This window comes from Dicentrarchus labrax, unplaced genomic scaffold (genome assembly GCF_905237075.1).
Source record: "Dicentrarchus labrax unplaced genomic scaffold, dlabrax2021, whole genome shotgun sequence".
In the NCBI taxonomy this organism is placed as follows: Eukaryota; Metazoa; Chordata; class Actinopteri; family Moronidae; genus Dicentrarchus; species Dicentrarchus labrax.
In genome coordinates, this window is record NW_026136707.1 from 29,389,134 (window position 1) to 29,406,661 (window position 17,528).

At 37.5% G+C, this 17,528-nt stretch overlaps 1 pseudogene; it reads right to left on the reverse strand.

Annotated features, from left to right (window-relative positions):
* Window positions 1–1,559: 1,559 nt before the first annotated feature.
* The window catches only part of LOC127367365 (plancitoxin-1-like), a 16,995-nt pseudogene continuing 1,026 nt past the window's right edge, over window positions 1,560–17,528 (reverse strand).

Consider the following 17,528-nt stretch of genomic DNA (forward strand, 5'->3'; position numbering starts at 1 on the left):
TGTAGTGATGTGTTGTTGAAACAGTCTGAGGTTACCAACACAATGTCTATCTAATGGCAGCAGATACACACACAGGACATTTACTGACTGTAACTGATGTTGGAACAAGTTCCCGGTGCAATAACAGACATTTAGCAGTGAGCCTCAGTGTTTCTAATACAATAGGAGATTATATGAGTATAGGATGTTACACTGGACCTACACTTATATCCTCAGTAATAGCAGTACTTCAGTAACGCTAAATAAACGGATCAGAAAACTTTTATTCGTCGGTTTGACTCCACATAAAGTCTAGTGAGCAACCCCAGCTGCTGGGTGCTAATCAAAGTTACACAATATTACTAAACTAATGAATCCCTGCAGTTTGACTATTTCTCTCTCACTGTAGCTCTAGTGTTAACTCTGGTGCACCTTGATCAAGTTCATTTACACACCGTAACACACACACACACACACACACACACACCTGAACGAAGCAGAGAAACAACAAAGCTAGCGCTAGCTGAGATAACGTTAGCATAACTCACTCTCTGTATTCTGTTAGCTTCTAAAGAGGTTTGATCACAGTCTGACTATTTCTCTCTCACCGTAGCTCTATCTTTACCTCCGGTACATTTACACACACACACACACACACACACACACACAGAGCGGAGCAGGACAATGGCTCCGGAATAACAAAGCTAGCGCTAGCTGAGCGAGCTAACAGCTGATGAGCAGCTACAGTTTGTTCACTCGGAGGTTTTCTGCTCTTTCTAACAGCGACACAAACATATTACTGACTGAGCACTTTAACTAAATACAGACCAACATAAAGACCCCCCACACAAAACCCACAACAGTAACAGAGTTACTTGCTCATTCTCTGCTAGCTTGCCTTTTATAGTAGCAATGGCGGAGCTCCGATAGTCAACAGGAAGTAAAGAGAAGTGGGTGGCAACAGGGAGAGCATGTGATGTCACAAACTACACACTTCTGAACCTGCGTGATTTCTCTCCTATATTCTGACTGAGGCAGCCCACAAAAACATGACTGAGTCATTTTTTTTCACACTTTGCTGCTGATAGGCCTCCAGAGTCCCAAATGTACATAATCAAATGATTAAAAAGTTGGTTTTGCATAATATGTCCCCTTTAATATTGATTTTTCATTAATTTGCCTTATAATGGAGCCACTGACCTTTCATCACATCACACAGACACATGTTGGTTTTGATGTCTTTATTTCAGAAGCTCATCAGTGAACAAAAACATTTCACAGCTATATATATATATATATATATATATATATATATATATATATATGTGTGTTTATATGGACATTCTGTATATCTTTATTAACATAAACCCCATCAACAATGACAATCTGAGCTACTGGTTCTAATTCTTTAAAATTATATTATTAAACAATAATTAATTCATATTAAGATAAGATAAGATAAGATAATGTATTCCTTTATTTGTCCCACAATGGGGAAACATATTAAACAATTTATTCAAAAAGGATGTCAAGTTATAGTCACTGGATAATTACAAACCAACCCCCAAGGTGGAGCTTCTTCAGTCCATATCAATGTCAGAGTCTGGGTCACAGTTAAAGTTTGGGTCCACATTACTGTCCTGACCTGTGCACGGCTCAATGCCCCGAATAAACCCGCAAAATAGGAGATTTATTCTATTGTTAAAGCACAGTGCGCCTCCAGGTCTTTCGTACTGGGTTTTTGCTCTGTTTACATCAGCAACACAGGTCAGTACCAGGTCGTCCGTAGACACACATCACTTGGAATGATCATTTGAAGCCTCCCAATTACCCAAATCAGTTACTATAGATTTAATATTGATCACTTTATGTTGATCTGATTGGCGGGAGGAATTGTCACGGCCAGTCTGGCAGCCCCACGTCTGCACATAGATATCTCTGCCAAATGTCCGCTCTATTGTCAGGTAAAGATCTCCCACTGCAAACACAGCAACAGAGAGAGAGACAGAGAGAGACAGACAGACAGGTTCATACTGACACTCCTCTGTCCACTGATATTACACCAAATATTAGGGATGCCCCGACCAAGTTTTAGGCCCTGATCTGATCCGAGTCATTTAATGTTGAATATAACGAGTTCCGATCTGATACTTGAGTTATTTTAGATAATACAATAATAATAATACAATCCAATGTGTAGGCTTGCATTTCATTAAGAAACAAAATACCTGCATCAAACCGGTCCCTAATGTTTTTTGATTTATTTACACAGTAAAGTATAAAATAAACTGTAATGTTCTGTGCAGGTTTAACCTGAGTTACTGAATGAACTCTCTTTAGATCACATTCATTCATTACTCTTATTGGCTTTTTGTTTGCAGGACTTTTGTCTTGCAGTGGCTTGTTGAGAGCGGTTGTGTCAGATCTCTACCGCTGTCTCCTCCGAGCAGAGAAGAGCTGATCAAGGATTTTTTAATTGATTGATATCGGCAGGAAGCCCCGCCCACAGAGTTTCACCGCAGTGGGCGGGGCTTCCTGCACTCTCACAGGGCTCAGAGTGGATGAAAGCTCAACATAGCCGATACCGATCAATTAAAAAAATCCTTGATCAGCTCTGATACTGACCGATGAGATCGGGACATCCCTATAAAATACTGTAAAACACTCCAGTAAAGTAAATACACATTTCTGCCCCAGCAGATTCTAACTGGCAGCTTTAATGTGTGACTGTATGGAAATGCATAAAGAAGAGAGCACCACTGAAAAATAATAATACAGTGTTTATGCTAACCTAGGCTAAATGCACCCTGACTTATCTCCAGATACTACTGACGTACTGACTCACTTCCGGTTTACTTCCTGCTCTGTGTACACTGTTTGGTGCTGTAGCTCTGTCAGTGAACGCTAAATATAAATTAGTTTTACTCGTTACAGCGGTTATTTACCCGCTTAACATTTAAACGTAGACTAGTTCTACTTAAACACTTGGAGTTTCTCCCTCTTTTAGGGACTTTTCACTACTTTCAAAGTTTTTCATACACTCTAGTTTCATTAGCATTAGCAGTTAGCTATGGCTTCTCCCTCTCCCTCTCCTCTGTCCTGCTCAGTGTGTCAGATGTTCAGTTATTCCTCTGCCTCCTTTAAAGATAATGGTACCTGTATTAAATGTAGTTTATTTACTGCGCTGGAGGCGAGGCTTAGTGAGTTAGAGGAACGGCACCGCACCACTGAGATATCTTTAGCCGCTATAGTTAGCCAGCCCCCGGTAGCCGGTGCGGTCCGACCGAAGGTAGCTTCTGTTAGCTCTGTAGATCCCCCGGTAGTTCCCGAGCAGCCGGGAAGACAGGGAGGCTGGGTGACTGAGCGAAGGAAGACTAGAACGGCGAAGCCCACAGGTCACCACCAACCGCTTCACGTTTCTAATACATTTTCCCCACTCAGCGATTCACCCGCTGAGGAACCAACTCTGGTTATTGGCAGCTCCATAGTCAGAAACGTGAAGTTAGTGAAGCCAGCGGCCATAGTCAAATGCATCCCTGGGGCCAGAGCGGGCGACATTGAATCAAATTTAAAACTGCTGGCTAAAGATAAACGTAAATACAGTAAGATTGTTATCCACGTCGGCGGTAACGACACCCGTTTACGCCAATCGGAGGTCACTAAGATTAATGTGGAGTCGGTGTGTAACTATGCTAAGACAATGTCGGACACCGTAGTTTTCTCTGGACCCCTCCCCAATGTGACCAGTGATGACATGTATAGCCGCATGTCGTCATTCCACCGCTGGCTGTCGAGGTGGTGTCCAGCAAACGATGTGGGCTTCATTGATAACTGGAAGCCTTTTTGGGGAAAACCTGGTCTGATTAGGAGAGACGGCATCCACCCCACTTTGGATGGAGCGGCTCTCTTATCTAGGAATATGGCGAAGTTTATCTCTAAAACCTGACAGTCCAGAGTTAGGACCAGGAAGCAGAGCTGCTGTCTTACACACTTCTCTGCTCTTTCTTTAGAACAGTCACCCACCCAAAACCCCATAGAGACTGTGTCTGTCCCCGACCACCTAAACTATTTAAAGAAATAAAAACAAGAGGAGTTCAACATAAAAATCTAATAAAAATTAAAACCAACTCCTCAGTAGCACAAAATAAGAGAATGAAATGTGGGCTGTTAAATATCAGGTCTCTGTCCTCTAAAGCTGTTCTAGTGAATGAATTAATATCAGATTATGATATTGATTTACTTTGTCTTACTGAGACCTGGTTGTCCCACGAGGAGTATGTTAGCCTAAATGAATCCACCCCCCCAGTCATATTAATACTCACATTCCTCGAGGCACAGGCCGAGGAGGTGGAGTAGCAGCTATATATGATTCGAGCGTTTTAATGGACCCTAAACCTAAACTAAATTATAATTCATTTGAAAGCCTTGTTCTTAGTCTTTCTCACCCAAACTGGAAAACACTGCAGCCAGTTCTATTTGTTATAGTGTACCGTGCTCCTGGACCGTACTCTGATTTTATATCTGAATTTTCAGAGTTTCTATCAAGCTTAGTCCTTAAATCAGATAAAGTAATTATTGTAGGTGATTTTAATATTCATGTGGATGTTGACAATGACAGCCTTAGTAATGCATTTATATCATTAATAGACTCAATTGGCTTCTGTCAGAGTGTAAATAAACCAACTCATTGTTTTAATCACACTCTTGACCTTGTTTTATCATATGGCATTGATATTGAACATTTAATAGTCTTCCCACATAATCCTTTCCTATCTGACCATTATTTAGTAACTTTTGAATTCATACTATTAGATTATAAGCCATTAGGCAAAACTTCCTACAGCAGATGTCTATCTGACAGTGCTGTAGCTAAATTTAAGGAGGAGATTACTTCAGTGTTTAATTCAATGCCATGTCTGAATTTAACAGAGTCCTATAACAACTTTAGTCCCTCTGAAATTGATAATCTTGTCGATAGTGCTACAGGCTCACTACGATCAACATTAGACTCTATCGCTCCTATAAAAAGGAAATTATTAAAACATAGGAGACTAGCACCTTGGTATAACCACCAAACCCGCCAGTTAAAGCAAATAGCTAGGAAATCTGAAAGGAAATGGCGCTCTTCCAAATTATCAGAATATCGCTCAAATTGGCAAGATGATCTTAAGATTTATAGAAAGGCCCTCCGTAATGCCAGAGGAGCCTATTACTCAGCACTAATAGAAGAAAATAAGAACAACCCTAGGTTCCTCTTCAGCACTGTAGCCAGGCTGACAGAGAGTCACAGCTCTATCGAGCCACATATCCCCATAAACTTAAGTAGCAATGACTTCATGAGCTTCTTCTATAATAAAATTATTACTATTAGAGAAAAAATTAATCACCAACTGCCATCAACAGTTATCAGTGGCTCTCCAAGTTCAGGGACTTCTGTCAATGTAAACTTAGATGTATATTTAGACTGTTTTTCTGCTATCGATCTTCATCAGTTAACTTCAATCATTTCTTCATCGAAGCCATCAACCTGTCTGTTAGACCCGATCCCAACTAGGCTGCTTAAAGAAGTTGTTCCCTTAATTGGCACTTCTTTACTGGATATGATTAATCTTTCTTTATTATCAGGATATGTACCACAGTCCTTTAAAGTAGCTGTAATTAAACCCCTTCTTAAAAAGTCTACTCTTGACCCAGGGGTTTTAGCCAACTATAGACCGATTTCTAACCTCCCGTTCCTCTCTAAGATTCTGGAGAAAGTAGTCGCCAAAGAGTTGTGTGACTTTCTACATAACAATAGTTTATTTGAGGATTTTCAGTCAGGATTTAGAGTTCATCATAGCACAGAGACAGCTCTGGTTAAAGTTAATAATGACCTTCTGATTGCTTCTGACAATGGACTTGTCTCTGTACTTGTATTATTAGATCTTAGTGCTGCATTTGACACCATTGACCATGATATTCTTTTACAGAGACTTGAGCATCAAATTGGCATTAAAGGAACTGCCCTAACCTGGTTTAAGTCATACTTATCAGATCGTTCTCAGTTTGTACATGTTAACGATGAATCCTCCATAAATACTAAAGTTAGTCATGGAGTTCCACAAGGTTCTGTACTTGGACCAATACTATTTACTTTATATATGCTCCCTTTAGGCAACATTATTAGGAATCACTCCATTAACTTTCACTGTTATGCAGATGATACGCAGTTATATCTATCAATCAAACCCAATGAAATTAATCAATTATCTAAATTACAAACATGTCTTAAGGACATAAAATCCTGGATGACCTGCAATTTTCTGATGTTAAACTCAGAAAAAACCGAAATTCTTGTTCTTGGCCCCAAAAACCTTAGAGACTCATTGTCTAAAGATATAGTCACTCTAGATGGCATTAACTTGGCCTCTAGCACCACTGTCAGGAATCTTGGAGTTATCTTTGATCAGGATTTGTCATTTAACTCCCACATAAAGCAGACCTCTAGGACTGCCTTCTTTCATTTACGTAATATTAGAAAAATTAGACACATACTATCACAGACAGATGCAGAAAAACTAATCCATGCATTTGTTACTTCAAGGCTGGATTACTGCAACTCTTTATTATCAGGTTGCCCCAATAAGTCCATTAAAACGCTCCAATTAATTCAGAACGCTGCAGCACGAGTACTGACAGGAACTAGAAAAAGAGATCACATCTCTCCTGTACTAGCTACTCTGCATTGGCTCCCTATAAAATGTAGAATTGAATTTAAAATACTCCTCCTCACCTATAAAGCTCTTCATGGTCAGGCCCCTTCATATCTTAAAGAGCTCATAGTACCCTATTACCCCACTAGAACACTACGTTCTCTGAATGCTGGGCTACTTGTGGTTCCTATAGTCTCTAAAAGTAGAACAGGAGCCAGAGCCTTCAGTTACCAAGCTCCTCTCCTGTGGAACCAGCTTCCAGTTGTGGTTCGGGAGGCAGACACCCTCACCACATTCAAGAGTAGGCTTAAGACATTCCTCTTTGATAAAGCTTATAGTTAGGGCTGGATCAGGTGAGTCCTGAACCATCCCTTAGTTATGCTGCTATAGGCCTAGACTATCGGGGGATTTCCCATGGTGCACTGAGCTACTCTCTTCCTCTCTCTTTCTGCACTCATTCATGTCCCTTTAATGCATGTTACTAACTCCACTTCTTCCCCGGAGTTCTTGTGCTTTCTCGTCTCGCAGGTTCTCGTGGATCCTGGTGGAGCCTCCTGCCATGGTCCTGCTTGACTGCCATTGCCAATACTGTTGTTGCTGTGCACCTGTCTGTCTGTCTGTCGCTCTCTCTCTCTCTCTCTCTCTCTCTCTCTCTCTCTCTCTCTCTCCCCACCCCAACTGGTCGAGACAGACGACCACCCACCTAGAGCCGGAGGATCTGTCCTAGGTTTCTGCCTTTTAACAGGCAGTTTTTCCTTGCCCTTGTCGCCAAGTGCTTGCTCATGGTGGTACTGTTGGGTCTCTGTAATTAATGTTAAAGAGTTCGGTCTAGACCTGCTCTATTTGAAAAGTGTCCTGAGATAACTTCTGTTATGAATTGGCGCTATACAAATAAAATTGAATTGAATTGAATTGAATAGATACATCCAGATGAAACTGATATTCATTAGAGTCTGGAGATGGAGACGGTTTATCTAAATTATACAAAAATATAACGCCTTCATATTGTTCAGTGTTATGATTTTTTTAATGTGTTTTTATGTTTCAGCGGGCATCAAACTGCCCCTTGAAGAAACAGGTAAAGTATTGATCAGAAGACACTCGATCCTGAATATAGTCGGTGTGGTTCGGGACCTGAATATAGTCGGTGTGGTTCGGGGCTGGAATATAATCGGTGTGGTTCGGGACCTGAATATAATCGGTGTGGTTCGGGACCTGCAGCCACTGTGATTTGGAAATGTAATTTTAGGTGTTTTTGCTGAAAAAAGTGTTGGAAAAGGTTAATCAATCATACCCAGACGGAAATCTGTTTGAGAATAAATGATAATGTACTTCATCACCTCCTGCTAATTTAAAGTGCTACGCTACAATGGTCCGTGTATGTTTTGGTCAGTGGATGTTCCTTTATACGCTGTTTCTCCGCATTTACCATAATGCTGAGAATACTTCTACACTCGATATTTAAGTGCGGCTGATTTGACCACGGAGATCGGACTCACGGCTGGATTGACCGCAGTCTACTAGCCTACTGTTTCTTCTCCACAGCACCGTCCTGTTAACGACAACATCCCGTCTCAGAATATGAAACAACAGGACTTTTTCTGTTTCTGTTTTCTAGTGATTTTATTTTTTGTTATATGAAATAAAAAATGAAAATCAAATAATTTTTTAAATTTCGCTTATCCCTTTCTGACCATGAAAAAGAAAAACGCCTTGTATTTCAATTTTAATTTTTGTATTTTAAAACGAAAATCAAATAACCACTCGTTTTCTGTTTTTAATACCCGTTTCTGAAAGGAACATCCAATGACCAAAACATACACGGACCTACAATACTTTAGCTCAACAGCAGAACTATTGAACATAATTTGATGAACAGAGTAAAACTGTGTAATGCAGATATCTCACCTTCTTTCACTGGTTACATTTGTTTAGCAAAGCTATGCAAGTCGGTCCGTGTATGTTTTGGTCATTGGATTTTCCTTTCAGAAACGGGTATTAAAAAACAGAAAACGAGTGGTTATTTGATTTTCGTTTTAAAATACAAAAATTTAAATTGAAATACAAGGCGTTTTTCTTTTTCATGGTCAGAAAGGGATGAGCGAAATTAAAAAAAATATTCGATTTTCATTTTCTATTTCATATAACAAAAAATAAAATCACTAGAAAACAGAAACGGAAAAAAGGCCTGTTGTTTCATATTCTGAGACCGGATGTTGTCATTTACAGGACGGTGCTGTGTAGAAGAAACAGTAGGCTAGTAGACTGCGGTCAATCCAGCCGTGAGTCCGATCTCCGTGGTCAAATCAGCCGCACTTAAATTTAGAGTGTACAAGTATTCTCAGCATTATGATAAATGCGGAGAAACAGCGTATTTACTTCCGGTTTTCAAAATAAAGGTATTTAGAACAGTAAGCTATAATTAAAATATGTTACATTAAAGTGTTTCATGCGCCCCTGATGAATAAAAAAAAACTTTATATCAAGTATCTTTACTGCACCAGTGTGGAGAAATGCCGAAATAAAAGCCTCATATTTATGCCTCCAGAGATTGCATATTTGACCATATTTGAGCTACTGTAAAAACATATTGCTCAGTGTTTCCTGGCTATGGGTGAAGCATTTTCATTATACTTCAATAATGCTGCAGTAATCATGACAAAATTTCACACAAATGTTTAATAACATATATATAATTATATATAATATAAACACTAAACACTAAACACAAAATCCTACACAATTCTTATTTGTTTACTTTTCACACAAAATGCAATGCCAGTCCACATTCTTCTTATTTTGCAGCTCTGCTGTGTCCATTTGTAGGTAAAAGGGAAAAATAATTAGTTTTAACTTCAAAACACCATTGTACCTACTGTCTCTTCCTCACATATTATTTTTTATATTATTCAGTGTGACAGCTGATTTCTTCTACACAGCACCATCCTGTAAATGACAACATCCGGTCTCAGAATATGAAAAAACAGGCCTTTTTTCTGTTTCTGTTTTCTAGTGATTTTATTTTTTGTTATATGAAATAGAAAATGAAAATCGAATAATTTTTTAAATTTCGCTCATCCCTTTTTGACCATGAAAAAGAAAAAACGCCTTGTATTTCAATTTTCATTTTTGTATTTTAAAACGAAAATCAAATAACCACTGGTTTTCTGTTTTTTAATACCCGTTTCTGAAAGGAAAATCCAATGACCAAAACATACACGGACCATTATTGGATGGAAGGATTTTGACCCAGTTTATAGCGTCTTGTAGTTCTTGATAGAAGTCCTCTGGAATATGTTCAAATGTGAAAGCTCTGATGTACTGCAGGTGTTTACCTTGAAATAGTACAACACGGTTTAGATACTATTCAGTTCAAGGTCGGTCCGTGTATGTTTTGGTCATTGGATTTTCCTTTCAGAAACGGGTATTAAAAAACAGAAAACCAGTGGTTATTTGATTTTCGTTTTAAAATACAAAAATGAAAATTGAAATACAAGGCGTTTTTCTTTTTCATGGTCAAAAGGGGATGAGCGAAATTTTAAAAATGATTCGATTTTCATTTTCTATTTCATATAACAAAAAATAAAATCACTAGAAAACAGAAACGGAAAAAAGGCCTGTTGTTTCATATTCTGAGACCGGATGGTCCGTGTATGTTTTGGTCATTGGATTTTCCTTTCAGAAACGGGTATTAAAAAACAGAAAACGAGTGCTTATTTGATTTTCGTTTTAAAATACAAAAATTAAAATTGAAATACAAGGCGTTTTTCTTTTTCATGGTCAGAAAGGGATGAGCGAAATTTAAAAAATTATTCGATTTTCATTTTCTATTTCATATAACAAAAAATAAAATCACTAGAAAACAGAAACAGAAAAAGGCCTGTTTTTTCATATTCTGAGACCGGATGTTGTCATTTACAGGACGGTGCTGTGTAGAAGAAACAGTAGGCTAGTAGACTGCGGTCAATCCAGCCGTGAGTCCGATCTCCGTGGTCAAATCAGCCGCACTTAAATTTAGAGTACAAGTATTCTCAGCATTATGGTAAATGCGGAGAAATAGCGTATTTACTTCCGGTTTTCAAAATAAAGGTATTTAGAACAGTAAGCTATAATTAAAATATGTTACATTAAAGTCTTGTGCCACTGATGAATAAAAAAAAACTTTATATCAAGTATCTTTACTGCACCAGTGTGGAGAAATGCCAAAATAAAAGTCTCATATTTATGCCTCCAGAGATTGCATATTTGACCATATTTGAGGTACTGTAAAAACATATTACTCAGTGTTTCCTGGCTACTGATGGTATATTTGACTTTTACACATATGAGAGTACAAACATACTTAATATCAAGCATTTTTACTGTACCAATTTGGAGAAATTGAAGAATAAAAGTCCCATATTTATACTTCCAGATTCCATATTTTCTTATATTTTTGAGCTACTGTAAAAACATATTGCTCAATATTTCCAGGCTATGGGTGAAGCATTTTCATTATACTTCAATAATGCTGCAGTAATCATGACAAAATTTCACACAAATGTTTAAGATCTTGATAATATAAACACTAAACACTAAACACAAAATCCTACACAATTCTAATTTGTTTACTTTTCACACAAAATGCAATGCCAGTCCACATTCTTCTTATTTTGCTGCTCTGCTGTGTCCATTTGTAGGTAAAAGGGAAAAAGAATTAGTTTTAACTTCAAAACACCATTGTACCTACTGTCTCTTCCTCACATATTATTTTTTATATTATTCAGTGTGACAGCTGTTGCAGGTGGTTCCACATACAGTTTTTTTTTACAGTAGCTCAAAAATATAAGAAAATATGGAATCTGGAAGTATAAATATGGGACTTTTATTCTTCAATTTCTCCAAATTGGTACAGTAAAAATGCTTGATATTAAGTATGTTTGTAGTCTCATATGTGTAAAAGTCAAATACACCATCAGTAGCCAGGAAACACTGAGCAATATGTTTTTACAGTAGCTCAAATATGGTCAAATATGCAATCTCTGGAGGCATAAATATGAGACTTTTATTTTGGCATTTCTCCACACTGGTGCAGTAAAGATACTTGATATAAAGTGTTTTTTTATTCATCAGGGGCGCATAAAACACTTTAATGTAACATATTTTAATTATAGCTTACTGTTCTAAATACCTTTATTTTGAAAACCTATATACGCTGTTTCTCCGCATTTACCATAATGCTGAGAATACTTGTACACTGGACATTTAGGTGCGGCTGATTTGACCACGGAGATCGGACTCACGGCTGGATTGACCGCAGTCTACTAGCCTACTGTTTCTTCTACACAGCACCGTCCTGTAAATGACAACATCCGGTCTCAGAATATGAAAAAACAGGCCTTTTTTCTGTTTCTGTTTTCTAGTGATTTTATTTTTTGTTATATGAAATAGAAAATGAAAATCGAATAATTTTTTTAAGTTCGCTCATCCCTTTTTGACCATGAAAAAGAAAAACGCCTTGTATTTCAATTTTAATTTTTGTATTTTAAAACGAAAATCAAATAACCACTCGTTTTCTGTTTTTTAATACCCGTTTCTGAAAGGAAAATCCAATGACCAAAACATACACGGACCCCGGATGTTGTCATTTACAGGACGGTGCTGTGTAGAAGAAACAGTAGGCTAGTAGACTGCGGTCAATCCAGACGTGAGTCCGATCTCCGTGGTCAAATCAGCCGCACTTAAATTTAGAGTGTACAAGTATTCTCAGCATTATGGTAAATGCGGAGAAACAGCGTATTTACTTCCGGTTTTCAAAATAAAGGTATTTAGAGCCGTAAGCTATAATTAAAATATGTTACATTAAAGTGTTTCATGTGCCCCTGATGAATAAAAAAACACTTTATATCAAGTATCTTTACTGCACCAGTGTGGAGAAATGCCAAAATAAAAGCCTCATATTTATGCCTCCAGAGATTGCATATTTGACCGTATTTGAGGTACTGTAAAAACATATTGCTCAGTGTTTCCTGGCTACTGATGGTATATTTGACTTTTACACATATGAGACTACAAACATACTTAATATCAAGCATTTTTACTGTACCAATTTGGAGAAATTCAACAATAAAAGTCCATATTTGTACCTCCAAGTGGTATTTTCATATATTTGAGCTACTGTAAAAACATATTGCTCAATATTTCCTGGCTATGGGTGAAGCATTTTCATTATACTTCAATAATGCTGCAGTAATAATGACAAAATTTCACACAAATGTTTAATAACATCTTGATAATATAAACACTAAACACTAAACACAAAATCCTACACAATTCTAATTTGTTTACTTTTCACACAAAATGCAATGCCAGTCCACATTCTTCTTATTTTGCAGCTCTGCTGTGTCCATTTGTAGGTAAAAGGGAAAAATAATTAGTTTTAACTTCAAAACACCATTGTACCTACTGTCTCTTCCTCACATATTATTTTTTATATTATTCAGTGTGACAGCTGTTGCAGGTGGTTCCACATACAGTTTACATTTTTACAATAGCTCAAATATAAGAAAATATGGAATCTGGAAGTATAAATATGGGACTTTTATTCTTCAATTTCTCCACATTGGTACAGTAAAAATGCTTGATATTAAGTATACTTGTAGTCTTAGATGTGCAGAAGTCAAATATATCATCCATAGCCAGGAATTATTGAGCAAAGTGTTTTTACAGTAGCTCAAATATATGAAAATACCACTTGGAGGTACAAATATGGACTTTTATTTTGGTATTTCTCCACACTGGTGCAGTAAAGATACTTGATATAAAGTGTTTTTTTATTCACCAGGGGCACACAACACTTTAATGTAACATATTTTAATTATAGCTTACGGCTCTAAATACCTTTATTTTGAAAACCGGAAGTAAATACGGCGTTTCTCCGCATTTACCATAATGCTGAGAATACTTGTACACTCTAAATTTAAGTGTGGCTGATTTGACCACGGAGATCGGACTCACGGCTGGATTGACCGCAGTCTACTGCTCTACTGTTTCTTCTCCACAGCACCGTCCTGTAAATGACAACATCCGGTCTCAGAATATGAAAAAACAGGTCTTTTTTCCGTTTCTGTTTTCTAGTGATTTTATTTTTTGTTATATGACATAGAAAATGAAAATCGAATCATTTTTAAAATTTCTCTCATCCCTTTTTGACCATGAAAAAGAAAAACGCCTTGTATTTCAATTTTCATTTTTGTATTTTAAAACGAAAATCAAATAACCACTCGTTTTCTGTTTTTTATTACCCCTTTCTGAAAGGAAAATCCAATGACCAAAACATACACGGACCGTTCAAGCACTGAGGCTGTAAAGATGAAGCTTTACCTGACAACATTACCTATATGCTGAAACTGCTCATAGGGGAACGTTACACAGAACATCTGAGCGTTTCTTTCTCCACTTTTAGGCCAGAAATGATTTTTATCTCATCTGTAAGGGAACTGCGAAGTGCTGTGTGCGAGCCAGACTCCAGTGCTTCTCCGGTCCACCATCAGAACTCCTGAGGAGAACCGACGGTCCCAGTGGATGCATGTTTCAGAGTGGAAAGCAGGAACAGACTGAACACATCATCCTCTCATCCTCTCATCCTCTCATCATCTCATAATCTCATCCTCTCAGAGTCACAGTTCATTAAGAAGCTAATGAGTTATGATGAGTTATAATTAGTTATGATGAGTTATGATTAGTTATAATTAGTTATGATGAGTTATGATGAGTTATAATTAGTTATGATGACTTATAATTCGTTATGATGAGTTATAATTAGTAATGATGAGTTATGATTAGTTATGATGAGTTACGATGAGTTATAATGAGTTATGATGAGTTATAATTAGTTATGATGAGTTATGATGAGTTATAATTAGTTATGATGAGTTATGATGAGTTATAATTAGTTATGATGACTTATAATTCGTTATGATGAGTTATAATTAGTAATGATGAGTTATGATTAGTTATGATGAGTTACGATGAGTTATAATGAGTTATGATGAGTTATAATTAGTTATGATGAGTTATAATTCATTATGATGAGTTATAATTAGTTATGATGAGTTATAATTAGTTATGATGAGTTATAATGAGTTATAATTCATTATGATGAGTTACGATGAGTTATAATTAGTTATGATGATGTGTGTATAACTGCTGGCTACAGAAGTCGGACAGACAGATGTTACATACGTTGTCTGCAGTGATGGGAATAAGGGCGTTATAAATAACGGTGTTATAACTAACGGTGTTACTTTTTTCAGTAACAAGTAATCTAATTGATTACTCTTCCCATCTTAATAACGCTGTTACTGTTACTGCCAAAAAATGCGGCGCGTTACTATAATTGAAGCTGTTTTTTTCATCAGACCAACTAGGCAAGTACTTTTTTTTACTGTTCTTCCTTGGTTAGTGGGCAGTGCACGAGACAAGCATAAATGCTGACGATTGGCTGAGGTTGAGTAAAATTTTATGGTAAGCCAATCAGAGGTAGAGTTGGGCGGGTGTTCGAAAGCACGCATAGTCCGACACACAACGAACAACACAAGCGACTCAGTCAACAAGAGACAGGTATAGCAAGTTGTGTTGAATCTTATTACATTTGCACTAAAAAGTATATCTTGTTTGAATACATTTTTGGTACATTGCTTAAAGAGCATCATTTAATTTAGATTTATTTGTTAGCTGGCTGCAGCCTCTAGGGGGGTCAATTGTCAAGAGATTCATTTTTATGGAGATGTATTTTTTTTTTTATGTATTACCTGTTTATATTTGGATTCCTTAGTTTTGCTATTCATTGTACTTTTCAGTTAGATTGAAAGCACCTCATATTGTTACACTGTTCTACTTTTTCGAGGAAGAAAATACTTGAAGTACAGTATATCTATCAATTGTCTGAAGTTTTTTTTGTTTTATTTGCACTACAAAGAGTGTATATATTTATTTTTGGTATAGTGCTTAACAAGCATGATTTAATTTTGCCCAGTTGTAGCCTGTTGAGGGGCAATAAATATCAAAAGTTCAAAAACATCTATTGTGTTATTTGTATGGATCCACTATATAAACATAATATCTACATACATGGCATTTGATTGGAGGCTAGTCTCACTTTGTCCCACAGCAACAATAAAATAGTTTAGATTTGTGTACATTGTTTCTGTTAATAATGTATTGTATTAAGTGTGCATTTCATTATAATATTCAGATTTATCATAAATAATTGAACATGCACATGTATTTTAAGTTCTGTTAAAGAGGGGTGGAGGTGGGGTCACATTTGAGCATTCAAAAATGTACTTGAAAGTAACGCAATAGTTACTTTCTGAAGTAACTAATTTTATAATTTGTAACTGAGTAACTAATTTAGTTACTTTTTGGAAGAAGTAACTAGTAACTGTAACTAATTACTTTTTAAAAGTAACTTGCCCAACACTAGTTGTCTGTGATGCTTTCTCTGCTTACCTTTACTGTGGCCATCTGAGGCATGGAGTTCTTTTTGATGGAAATGTGCTTTTCAAAAGGGGCCAATATAAAAGCTAGCACAAAGCTAAGACATGACGGAAGCAGACCAGCACAGTCCCTTTATGTTAAATGTTAGGAAATGTCCTTTATGTGCTTTGTGAACAAAGAGCTGCTGATGGATCAATGCCAGCTGTCCATGAGCTAACTAGCTGTTAATGTTGTCAGTTTGTTCAGCTTGGTGTTAGAGTGTTGCTCAGGGGTAATGTGGGTAGCAGGCTGGGGCCCATGTTAGACTAATGCCGCGGTTCTATTCAATTCAAATTCAATTCAATTTTACTTGTATAGCGCCAATTCATAACAGAAGTTATCTTAGGACACTTTTCAAATAGAGCAGGTCTAGACCGAACTCTTTATAACATTATTTACAGAGACCCAACAGTACCACCATGAGCAAGACCTTGGAGACAAGGGCAAGGAAACACTGCCTGTTAAAAGGCAGAAACCTAGGACAGATCCTCCGGCTCTAGGTGGGTGGTCGTCTGTCTCGACCAGTTGGAGTGAGAGAGAGAGACAGAGAGAGAGAGAGAGAGAGAGAGAGAGAGACAGACAGACAGGTGCACAGCAACAACAGTATTGGTAATGGCAATCTAGCAGGACCATGGCAGGAGGCTCCACCAGGATCGATAAGAACCTGCGGACGAGAACTCCCGGGAAGAAGTGAAGTTAGTAACATGCATTAATGGAACATGAATGAGTGCAGAAAGAGAGAGGAAGGGAGGAGCTCAGTGCATCATGGGAAATCCGCCGATAGTCTAGGCCTATAGCAGCATAACTAAGGGATGGTTCAGGACTCACCTGATCCAGCCCTAACTATAAGCTTTATCAAAGAGGAATGTCTTAAGCCTACTCTTGAATGTGGAGAGGGTGTCTGCCTCCCGAACCACAACTGGAAGCTGGTTCCACAGGAGAGGAGCTTGGTAACTGAAGGCTCTGGCTCCTGTTCTACTTTTAGAGACTATAGGAACCACAAGTAGCCCTGCATTCAGAGAACGTAGTGTTCTAGAGGGGTAATAGGGTACTATGAGCTCTTTAAGATATGAAGGGGCCTGACCATGAAGAGCTTTATAGGTGAGGAATAAAAAAACTTTAAATTCTATTCTACATTTTACAGGGAGCCAGTGCAGAGTAGCTAGTACAGGAGAGATGTGATCTCTTTTTCTAGTTCCTGTCAGTACTCGTGCTGCAGCGTTCTGAATTAATTGGAGCGTTTTAATGGACTTTTTGGGGCAACCTGATAATAAAGAGTTGCAGTAATCCAGCCTTGAAGTAACAAATGCATGGATTAGTTTTTCTGCATCTGTCTGT